Source organism: Rhipicephalus sanguineus, chromosome 6 (assembly GCF_013339695.2).
Source record: "Rhipicephalus sanguineus isolate Rsan-2018 chromosome 6, BIME_Rsan_1.4, whole genome shotgun sequence".
Lineage (NCBI taxonomy): Eukaryota > Metazoa > Arthropoda > Arachnida > Ixodida > Ixodidae > Rhipicephalus > Rhipicephalus sanguineus.
Genome location: NC_051181.1, coordinates 104037914 through 104049961, shown reverse-complemented (window position 1 = coordinate 104049961; position 12048 = coordinate 104037914). Strand labels below are relative to the sequence as shown.

General features: G+C 45.3%; 1 protein-coding gene across 3 annotated transcripts in view; it reads right to left on the bottom strand.

The window, feature by feature from the left end:
* The window catches only part of LOC119396075 (relaxin receptor 1), a 226969-nt gene extending 215264 nt beyond the window's left edge, over positions 1-11705 (bottom strand). For all 3 annotated transcript variants that reach the window (XM_037663154.2, XM_037663157.2, XM_037663156.2), the window contains exons 1-2: positions 11425-11705; positions 2795-2974 (exon numbers count right to left, since the gene is read on the bottom strand). The gene's annotated coding sequence lies outside the window, so the exon portion shown is untranslated. The remainder of the gene's footprint in view (positions 1-2794; positions 2975-11424) is intronic.
* Between the last annotated feature and the right edge of the window lie 343 nt (positions 11706-12048).

The following is a 12048-nucleotide window of genomic DNA, read 5'->3' as shown; positions in this document are numbered from 1 at the left end:
TGCAGTTATTCACAAAGAGATGTGTCATGTATTTTACCGCGAACGCAGCTTTGACACAACTGCGTGTTCATTAACAGTGAAGTGAAAATTTAACTCTCGCCTCCATTGTTATGCTGTTATTTTTATTTGTCCCATCTCGTTTTATTTTTATTTTTTATAACCTTACTTTGGTATGAACATTTGTTTATTAGTTTAGTTATTCCTCGATAACTTATATAAACAGTGTTGCAGAGGCAACATTTTTTCCTCAGTCTCCGCAAAGCAACCCATGAACGATAGAACAGAACCGATAACGACAGTCTAAAAGTGTCGTATGCTCAAAATGAAAAGGAAAAAACTTTGAGACGATTTGGTGTCAGACATTCAACCATGAACTCAGCAGTGCGTTATTCCAGAAAGCTCACGCCTCTCAATACAATCCATCGCTGGATTAACCTGTGTTCTGCGCGGAAAGCTTTTGAATAATTTTTTTTTTGGCTCATTGGAATCGCCGGAGGGGATTATCCAAACAACTATGGCGGACTTTCTTTTATATGGTTGCTCGTGGATCAAATCAATGGCTGTCCTCGAATACTCTAGGATTACCGAGATGAAATTTTGTTATTATAAAGTTTGTTTGGCAACGTTGCTTGCAGGGAAATTTGGTTCAAATTAATGAGTTATAGAATCGAGCTGAAAATGGCACAGCTATCAACAGAAAAAAGAGGAACCGCATGGGGCAAGCGCTGCACTTTCAAATGAAAGTTTAATTGAGTTAAGCCCCCATTCCATTTATAAAGAGTTCGCGTTTTCAGATAGCCAGCGCACGCTTGCCTTATTCTTACTTTGCTCACTTTGCTTGTTTGTTTGATTTGTTCCCGGCAATTTATTGAAGATTACACGCGCGCTGCTAATTCCGTGAGGCAAGGGGGTAGTGGTGGTCTACTATTTGGATTAAACTTTGAGCTTCCTGCACAATTCCTGTCCTGTTCTTGTTTATCATCTTGTTTTATTCTCTTCTGCTTCCTGTCACCTATCAAATTTGTTTATGGTAAAGAAACTGTGGACATTTAAAAGGAACTCTGAAGTTCCATGTGCATCGACTACACTTGTGAAGCTGTAGAATGGCAAATAATTTATCCCACAGACAGTAAACAAAATTGGCGAAGCTTCCACTAAACCGCGCAAGGCTTCAAACAGCGTAGCTGAGCGATTCTGAAAACTAATCTAGCTACTTCTAGGTTGTTTCTGGGCCTTAGCTAGGGGATGCAGGTTGTTTCTAGATTGCTTCAAGGTCGTTGCTAGGCTTCAGCTAGGTGATGCTAGATTGTCTCCACTTGCGCATCTTGGCAGCGCAGTGGAACGAACACAAGAGAAAGGAACACGTAGACAGGACGGGCGCCCGTCCTGTCTACGTGTTCCTTTCTCTTGTGTTAGTTCCACTGCGCTGCCAAGATGCGCAAGTTCCACACCCACCAACTAGCCAAAATTTCCGCGTTGAGTTGTCCCCACGTTGATTCTCAGCGCAGAGAGGCCCGAGTTAAACCACAGACAGTCACAGACACGACACGGATGTCCAAACTACGGGGACAGAACCTCGTGCTGAAACCAAGCTTTCGCATCTCATAGATCAACGGGCACGTTGTCGTCGGCGTAGGCCTTCCATCGCTTTGGGGTCTTCTCGCAGCCGCTAGGTGATGCAGATTGTTTCTAGGTTGCTTTTCGGTCGTTGCTAGGCTTTAGCTAGGTTGTTTCTATGCTGATTTTCAGCGTAGAGAGGTTCGAGTTAAACCACAGACACTCGCAGACGCGACAATGATGTCCAAACTGCAGAGACAGAACCTCGCGCTGAAACCAAGCGTTCGTACCTCTCGTAGCTCTACGGGCACGTTGTCGTTGGCGTAGGCCTTCCATCACTTTGGGGTCTTGTCGCAGCCGCTAGGTGATGCAGATTGTTTCTAGGTTGCTTCTAGGTTATTGCTAGGCTTGAGCTAGGTGATGCTAGGTTGTTTCTACGTTGATTCTCAGCGTAGAGAGGTTCGAGTTAAACCACAGACAGTAACACACACGACATGGATGTCCAAACTGCAGAGATAAAACTTCGCGCTGAAACCAAGCGTTCGCACCTCTCATAGATGTACGGGCACGTCGTCATCGACGTAGGCCTTTCATAGTTTCGGGTCTTCTCGCAGCCGCCGCTGCCTTTCCCGTTCCCTAGTATTCCATCGTTGTACGTAATCGGGTCATCGGCTCGCCGCCGTCGCTTCGCAGCCATTTGTTGGGCTAACTGTTGCCTTCTTCATTTTTAGTTGACCATATTTACCGAATTTCTTTGGCTTATACCCGTTTATGGTGATGATGATAGTTTTTTAGTTCACAGGACAAGGAACGATTTGTTAAACAGCTTCGCTATGAAAACCTTATTCAGAAAAGCACTTGCGAAGTTGCCGGCCCGGGCTCAGGACACCCGGGTTACCTGTCGATGCAAAATTATGATTCACCAAGTGTGCTTGAAATTATGTATATGCAGTCGGTGCGCTGTCGGAGGTTATAGCTATCGGGTAATTGTTGTTCCAATAGCGTCCCTTTATGTCACCACACTTGCAACGCTTCTGGCACTGGTGCTCGTTCTGAAGCTGCGGCTCAGCGCGCTACGTGACACCTGTGGAAATGATGCACGGTTTCGAATATTTCTCGTGGCAACTGGTAGCGGGTTTTTAACCGTCATCGATAGCGCCCAGCAGACGCTCTGTATCCGATTCCACGCAAGTCCTCTTTGACTAAGAGAAACATATTTATCGAAATATCGTATTACCGTAAGATCAACGTGTGCCGAAGAGACTATGCGGATGCCACGAAGAAGACGACGAAGTATCCGGCTTCTCTACTTCGAGCTTTTCTTTCTCACTCTCTATCTCTCTTTCGGTCTCTCTCTCTCTTCCTCTGCGTTTCTCCTCGCGTAGCAATGGATGCCTGAGGATGTTGTCAGGTACGTCTGCACAAGGAATAAAACATCTAGATTAAAATAAAGCATTGATCGGGTCATCAGGTCGTTACAACAGTACGTTGCGGCTGTATAGAATACGTACAACCTTGCAATTTTTTGCAGAGGTGTACGCGAGATACGGTAGCGTCTAATATTCTCGAAAAGTAACGAGATCTGCCGACGATGCGCAAGCGCATAAAGCGCACTGAACTGCGAGCGGCGCCTGCTGCTTTAGTTCAGCATATTTTTAATTAATCTTTAAGAAAACAACGCCGTGCAACGGCGCACATCGGAGAAATGGTCAAGAGTATGCGCATGCGCGCTATGCGCAGCCAATCACAAATATGTTCGGCTGTGCTGTTCTGTTAGGCGCATTCGATACGAGTGCTTTCTGCTGCGTTATCTGTCCCTTTGGTTTTTCTTCTTCTTTTTTTTTTCTTTTTAATGAGTGCCATACATATTCACCTGGAAAGCGTGGAGCGTCGAGGAGGCCGGAACACGCCCACTGATGTCGCTATTTTTGAGAATATACAGACGGCCCTCGCAGTTTAGTGGGCTTTGTACACTTGCGCGTCGTCGGGAGATCTCTTTACCTTTGGAGGATATTAGACGCTACCACATCCCGCGCTCAGTGCTTACACGCCATACTGTTAAAAAATTGCAAGGGTGTACACGCAAAGTAGTATTGCTGTAGTATAAATTACAGTTGGGAAGCCCAACCCACGGCTCTCTTGAAACTCAACACGATAAACTAGAAGCCTGGTATACCAATGATGCATTTGCCGCAGTGTCCATGGTATAATCTGTGGAAACGGTGACACACGAATAAGAAATCCACGCATCTCCACGAAGTGAATCATGACGAGTGGGCGAAGCTCTGGGTATTGTATTGGTGAGTAACCGTACGTTACCCTAGCGTTGTCCCATATAATGTAAATTGAGTGACATGAAGTGACATAAAGAGACGACGACAAAGCTAGGCCCTAAGGCCCATAATGTCTACGTTGAAGTAGCCCACTACTATAAAGGGTATGTGCTTGTAGGTGTTTTATGTTGTTTTGTCACAATTATGATTGATTTTCATCCATTGTACACCTTTTTTGATTCACATACACACATGTTTCGATTATAGCAACGGTTTTTTATATACCGTGACAGCGCGCAGTGAGAGTCGACGACAAAGCTAGGTCCTAAGGGCCATAATGTGTACGTTGAAGTCGCCGACTGTATAAAAAGGGTTGTGCTTGTAGGTGTTCTATATTGTTTTGTCAAAATTATGACTTGATATTAGTCTATTGTTAAACCTGATGTTTTGATTTTACACGCTCATGTGCCGTGCGCACGGAAGCCATACGGACGGACAAGCCTCGGCCTTAAGGTGCTTCGCCCCCCAAAAAAATATAAGTGTTCAAGTGCTGAAAGAGCGACAGACCACAGAAAAGTAAAGAAGATGCATCTGTTGCTCAATGCATTAGTCGGTTTGCGTGTGAAGAAGGGCGCAATTCCGCTGGGTGCGCAACATTGCGTGAGTTTCTGCGAAGCATTACCGACTGGGCAAGCACTCAGTGAACGCGGGTAGTTCTGCCGCGTCGGTGTTGCAACATTATTGAGGCAACGGCAATAATACTGATGGCTCGATGGCAAATTTGTTGTACTTCAGCGAAGACTCTCGTATGCTTTTGGCTTTTGCGCTGTACGGGTTACGGCGTTATTGTTGCACAAAGGTTATGTTTATACAGTGCAGCGTCCAGAGGCTGCGTAGAAAGGCAAACGCAATATGCTGCACCTGCTTAGCGTGAGACGTGGATGCACCTCCGCTGTTTGTAAGAGGCTCCACCGGCATGAACTAGAAGCGAACCTCCTCGACTCATCCGCAGATTCCAATGACCGGCGCGAAGTATATATAGGCTCATTTCCTATACCACTTACCTATTTCCTACAACGAGGAGTTTACCCTTCAATTCTCAAATGTTGAAATTAAACGGAAAGCGGCCGCACACACCGTTCAACGCTCCTTGAACTTTTAGAGATTGAAACCCTCCTACTATAATGTAAGTGGAGAACAATTCCATTGAAATTTTCCGCCTGGCCTATTGCTTCTTTAAAATTTCATTTGACGACTCTCTCCTTCATTTTTCTAAGCAACCGTATGCACGATTTTCACTATCGTCTTTTACCTGTGTTTCACACGTGTTCTCTATAGCATCACTTAGAGCAATCCTCATCGCTGTGCGTCAGCCTTTAACGGTCACGCTAACGGCGAGTGTACGAGTCTGATTTTCGGTGATAAGCTCTTTTTTACAGCAGAGCTGTTATGGTCGAGGTTTGCCGTGTGTCGTGGACAGAAAATTATCAGCATCATGAACAGGCACGCGCTCTCTTCGTCCTCTTCTTCCTCGCCTTCCTCTTCTGCTTCGCTCCCAGAACGCGCGCGCCGATTTCTCCGGCGTGGCATGCAGTGACGCTAATGGGCGAGAGAAAGAGAGAAAGAGTACAGAGAGAGAAAAAGAGAGAAAGAGAGAGAGAAAAAAAAGAAAGGTAGAGAGAAAAGCGAAATCCTAGGTGAAGCGAGATTCGAACCCTCCTCCCCAATCCGAAGGCGAGTGTACTAACCCCTCGGCTATCCAGGCACGCTACCAGACCATAGCATAGCCTTGTATAGTATAGTATAAAAAGGGGTGGGAAGGGGAAGTGACGGTGGGGAGGAGAGGTGGGGGCGAGGAGTACGTAAAGGAGGGGGAGAAAAAACGTACAGAAAGAGAGAGAAAGAGATAGAGATATAAAGAAAGAAATAGATAGGAAGAAAGGGAAGGAAGAGAGAAACAGATGGAAGGCGAGAGAACGACTACAGAGAGAGGGGAGAACACGTAGAAAAAAGGAGAAAGGGAAAAAAAGAGAAAGAATTGGGAAAAAATAGAGAAAAGATAAAAAGACAGAGAAAGAAATAGATATCGAGAGAAAGAGATAGAAAGCCACAGACTTTGAAGAAAGACAGAAAAAACTTGGAGGACGCTTGAGCTTGCCCTTCAGGAGTAGAACGCAATAACGCAATCGGGCCCAGTGCGCATCGCCTTCGCACCTGATAGCCTGGCTTCGGTTCTCGGTGCATGCTTCAACCATGCTGCAATAAAATGAACGTAACATTGGCCGTTTCATATTGTAGCAAAACAGCCATTTGGGCTAGTTGGTAACGGTTCATATCTTAAAGCAAATAGGCGCACTATGGGAACAAGGACAAAAGGGAGGAACAGACGACACAAAGCGACGACACAAGGCGAGGAAAATTGCACCACGTGCCCCTTTTTTTGTAACGTATTTATGTGTACTCTTTCAATAAACCTTCAGTTGCGAGTGTGCGCTTTGTGTCGTCGGTTCCTGCCTTTTGTCCTTGTTCCCATAGTGCGCCTATTTGCTTTAAGATATTGGCCGTTTTGAACTGATGATGATGATGCTCCTTGGATGATGGCATTTTGAACTATCCTGAATGAATGTCTGTTGCAAGCACAGTTGCGCAGTGCCCACTACGCCATAATTCTTCCTTGTGCAAATCAGCGAAGGGCCCACTACGTATCCTTAGGGCAACACGCGAACCTACACAGTCGCGCACTTTGTTGACGTTTTTGCAGCTGATGATGATTCGATATGTCTGAGCGCTTTGTCATGGGTGGGCCTCTAAAACGCCCACCCACTGTGCAATTCACATTTTTTCACGCCTGGCGCGATTCTGCGCTTCTGTCACGCAATATTATGTGCGTTAAAGGGGTACTGACACGAATATTTTCAGTTGTCGTTTCTTTTTTTTCGTCAAATGAAAGGTCAAGCCCCCAAGAGCCTAGAAAAGGTAGTGCTAAGCGCGACTGCGCCCTGGAAATGTAATTAGAGTATGTTTTTAAAAGCTAGTTTCGGTTCCTATTGTATCCTGATGTCACAACAAGATATGAGCTTCTCGTCACGTGCTCGCGCAACATATAGTGACGTTTCCACGGCCGCTCCACGCCGTGGCTCCATTGGTGACGTACAAGCAGCCATTTTGGAAGTTTTGGTACCTGGCGTCACCACAACTAGCCAGACTGCTGCATGAAGTCACCGGAATTAGTACTGTAGCCTGACGTCAAGCTAGTGTCGATGTCAGTATGTGCGCCATGGAAAAAGTGACGTTAATATCAAATTAAAATATCTTTTCAGCATTTGCGGAGCTTCACACTTGCTCAGAGCCGTCTCTGCATGCAGGAGGTCGGTATGGCAGAGTAAACTCGCCTTCAAAAAAAGGTGTCAGTACCCCTTTAAAGAGGCGCCTTCCACTACATGACATTCATGTAACGTGTTTGTCCGGAGGAGTTTCAAGCAATGGTGTGGCTCTGTGGTAGATCACCTGCTTTCCACGCAGACGGCCTGGGTTTGATTCTCACTCGAACCTAAGATTTTTATGATTTATTTGCATATTTTTCGTTTTTTTTTTTGGTCACGGACAAGATGATGATTTTTCGCTCAGAACCAAAGACGCCGACATCGGAATTTCTGCGAAACAAGCTCCTTAACGCTATCGCGTTACCAGCTGGTAATCAGTCCCCATATGAGTGTTGCTGCCGCTCAAAATTTCTTCTGGCAAATCAGTGAGCTTAAACATCGGCCTTTTCACCCGGAATAGGCACTATGTTTATTTATATCGTTCTTTTATATTACTAGAAAAATAACGTCACCAGGTTCTGTATTCGATGTCTCTCCTGTTTGCCTATATAGAAGTCGGCACTACAAACGTCGCTCTCTCGTTTCCAGATCTATATTATTATGGCAACAACCTTGGGGGAACATTTATCAAACTTATCTTCCTATGCTGTCGCGTAGCTTACTTCCCCGAAAGAGTGTCCAATATTGTCCTTCCGTTATGCACGCTTCTTGCAATGAATACCCCGTTTGCACTATTTTAGTGTTGCTAGCTTAATGTTCTTAATATGGCGCGAAAAGGAGCGAACCTGTCATTGTACGCGCCCTCGATTTCCAAGCGCGCTATTACCCGGAGCAGAGACGTCATTTCCTCTTTTGCAGTAATTTCGACACACCGGAGCCGTCAAGTGGTTTTCTAGTCGCCTGATATTCGAGAAAAAAAATATTATTCAGTTCCGAGAACATAGAGACCTTTACTGCCAACGCGTGCAGCTGGAACTTGACTACTTGCATTGTTACCTTCTACATAGAATGTTCAGCAGTCTAGCCCTAATATTGCTACAAGCCTGGATGTCTCGTTTCTATTCGTTCCCTCGTATATCTGCAGCATATTATAACCTGTAGCTCTCTGCGCCTCCGGATATCGTGCTCTGCTTTGTTTGTACGGCCCGTGACCGTGTCTCGGGCAAAAGAACAATTCTATTAGTTGTAAATGTGTTCCGTTTAAACTTAATATTACACGCTTATACACCTTTGTTTCCTTATATTTATTTGAAGCTTATGTCTTCAGTGTTTTTTTTTTTTTCGCACAATGTCTTATTGTTTAATATATATGAATATGAACACGCAGGTGTGGAAATGCCTATACGAGCGGACACCTGGTACCGACGCAAAACAAACACTTGCGTACAATGAAAACACCGCTTACATACTATACACTTGTTGATACGCAGCACCTTTCCGAGAGTGAAGACGGCGTAGTAGGTCTGAGAATTTTCAGCGAGTGGGCGTCACGCCCGACTCGTGCAATCCAAGTAGGGTTATCAGTTTGTCACCTCGCATGGTATAGAATGCATACTTCTTTAGGCCATGGAAGACGGTGCTGCCTGCAACCACTGCGGCAGCGAAGACACAATAGAACACGTTCTTTTGTCTCTGTCCGCGTTACAGCGCGCACACACTGCCGCTAGCTGCTGCGTTGGACTGCCCTGACGACAGGCTCCCTTCAGGACACTAAGTACTGGAATGCCGACCAGAACTGTCGTCGCATCGGAAATCGATAAAGGCGTTACTGAACTTTCTGCGTGGCAGCGGCCTATCGGATAGGCTATAGTAGCCCCGCTCAGCGCCTTCGTTTCTTTGTTTTTTTGTTCGTTTGTTTTCGAGCCTGTGCTCTTCCCTCTTCTTTCCATCTTTCTGTCCCATTCGCCCAAATTTAGTGTAGCACACTGGTTGTTATAATTCTTATTGACCTCCATGCCTGTGCTTAAATATATATATATATATATATATATATATATATATATATATATATATATATATATATATATATATATATATATATATATATTGCAGAGTGGGCAGCGCAATTAAGCCCCTACGTCGTCCCCCAACACGGAAAATGTAGCGGTGACGTCGGCATTTGTTGGATGGTTCGCGTCGACTGCAGGATAAGCAGCCTCTGAATATTACGGCAGTACAACCTAGTACGTCGAGCGCGAAGAGTTTGGTGCAGAATACACCCATGGCGTATGACCAAGGAATTTTATTTATTCATATACCCTAAGGGCCCATGGAACGTTACGTAGGGGGGGGGGGGGAGGTTGTTACAATACTGTAGGGTTATGTTTACAAAAGGAATACTTGCACAGCACATGAAAAAAAGGAAAATCCAAAAAGCCAAGAAGTCTGGCATCTGTTGAGAATTACTTCGTACGTAGTATGGACCAGGGGTATTGACGTCACGAAGACGTTTCCTGTCTTCATAAAACTATATTGCTACGCCCTGTAATTATGCGGCACTCTCACAGAATACGCTCCACACCAGAACGCAATATTATATTCGTTGGCGCGCCACTGTATATATATATATATATATATATATATATATATATATATATATATATATATATATATTGATGTCTTGGTCCAAGCGACGTTTATTAGACCCAAGGCCTCGGAAGAGAATGGGCCGAACGTGCACACACCCGATGATGATGAGAATGACACACGGTGATGATGAGGACAGAGAGACAAACGGATGATGATGATTATGATAATGCACAGATTAGAAAGAAGCACATAACTAGTGCCCACAATATATTTATATATATATATATATATATATATATATATATATATATATATATTGGCGTGCGAACGAATGTAATATTGCGTTGTGTGTGGAGCGTACTCTGCCCACACCACAGCAATATATATAACGACCAGCAATGGATGAATGGCTCTTTCCTTTGTTCGACACAACCTACTGAAACCAACCGATATTGAAGCCAAGAAAAGTACTGGAGACATTATTTGTAGTCTTTAACTGCAATGTAGTAGTTATGACATAAATGGCAAGGAACTACAGAGGACGAAAAAGCGCATTTTGCCGTGGGCAGGGATCGAACCCACAACCTTCGGATAACGCGTACGTCCGATGCTGTACCAACTGAGCAATGGCGTCGCGCTCGCTCTCCCTTTTACTTTACTGGGTATTGCTGTGAGCGTATACTTGGGAGCGCGAGCCAGCGACACTCGTAGCCATAACAACGTGTGTGTAACACTCTTTTCATGTCAACAGGCGTCACGTAGCACGTGTTGTTTTTACGAGCTGGCAGCTGACCAATGAACTGTCGAGTACTACCTGAAAGGCTCAAATCTGCCGGAACGAGACCCTCGTCACGAATGAGCCAAAGTGAATGGATCAAGGAGTTGTGAGCGTAAACTTGGGAGCGCGAGCCAGCGACGCTCGTAGCCATTGTCTCGCGCGCACCGCACCGGAGTATCGAACATTTGGATTGTATTGGATTGTTCTGATAGGCCTGAGCGCGCAACGCGAACAGTAGATATTATTCTGGAACTAACGCGGTCACCAACGATAAGCCTGAAATCTTCGATGCCACATGTATAAATTCTGATGCACCTTCACTCCGATTATTCGATTGCCGACGACTGTTCTCGCCGCAATCCGCGTACAGCGTGAATTGCTTATACCTTGACGTTTCATTTTCCGGCCACAAGTTCGCCCATATAAAGAGTTTAGTCTTTAATAGCCCGAGTGCCGTCTTCTTCACAGTCACAACCACGTGATACTGGCACTTTCTATCCATCGTAATGTTGGTAAGCGCCTCTAAGAATACATTGGCGAATTATAAGCAGCATATTCAATGTTTAGCAGTAATTTTATTGAAACCCTGGAATCCAGCTGCATGTAATTTAGTTTTACAGGTGATTTATGGGCTGTCGTGGACACCATTTTAGCGATGGGCTGCATTGATCAGAAGGGTAATTAAATGTAGCTTTTAATTAGTTTTATTTGGCTATCAGGATTGCCTATGTGTCTTTAGTTAAGCTGTCAAGGGAATTTAAGATCTCAAGAAAGTTAAGATGTCAAGGAAGTCAACATGGCTTTGTTCTATTCCGGTGGAGTGCTTCTGTTCGACGGTATTCAGCACGAAATGTGATCGTCACTCAAAATATCTCGCAGCCACTGTCGCAAATGTCTTTCACATAATCTCAAACGGCGAGAGAGCGTCAACCTGATAGAACAAGCAATGAGAATCGATAATTACTTGCTTTTTTGGGTGGACAGCGACAGCGCAGCTGGTATCAGTTCTTCCAAATGCATGCCGCACGCAGTATACGTCACAACGGGATCTTGACGTTCTTCTTGAGATCCGTGCCCTTTATTCCGTAATTAGCTGAATTGGCGTCAAACGCGATGACGAGAATCGTTCAACAGAAGCGCTGCAGATCAACGAACCACAGTGGACTTGCCTTGAAATAAGGCTGTATATTTATAGAGGTGGCGAACTATTTTTCCAAGTAATCATTGTATCGGACTTTGCTGCCTCACGAATCGACTGCCGCAAATATTTCTCGGAACCTTCAAGAACGAGCGCACTTAACAGACATAGGCTTGCTCACAAGGGGGGAGGGGGGGGGCGATCACCCTCTCCCCCTAACTATCTAAGGGGCACGCCGAGTCTGTCCAATACCTTTGCTATGTCGGGGCTGTCTCGTTATTGTAAATGTACAGTCGAGTGCATAATTTTAGAGACCACGGGAGCGCGTGCCGAGGCGCGTCGCTGCGCCTTCTGGCGGCTGCACGGCTCTGTCCGGGAGCGCGTACTGCGCACGCTCGTCCCATATCACCCGGCAGCCTGCCCTTTCGCTCGTTTCAACGGCGCGCATCT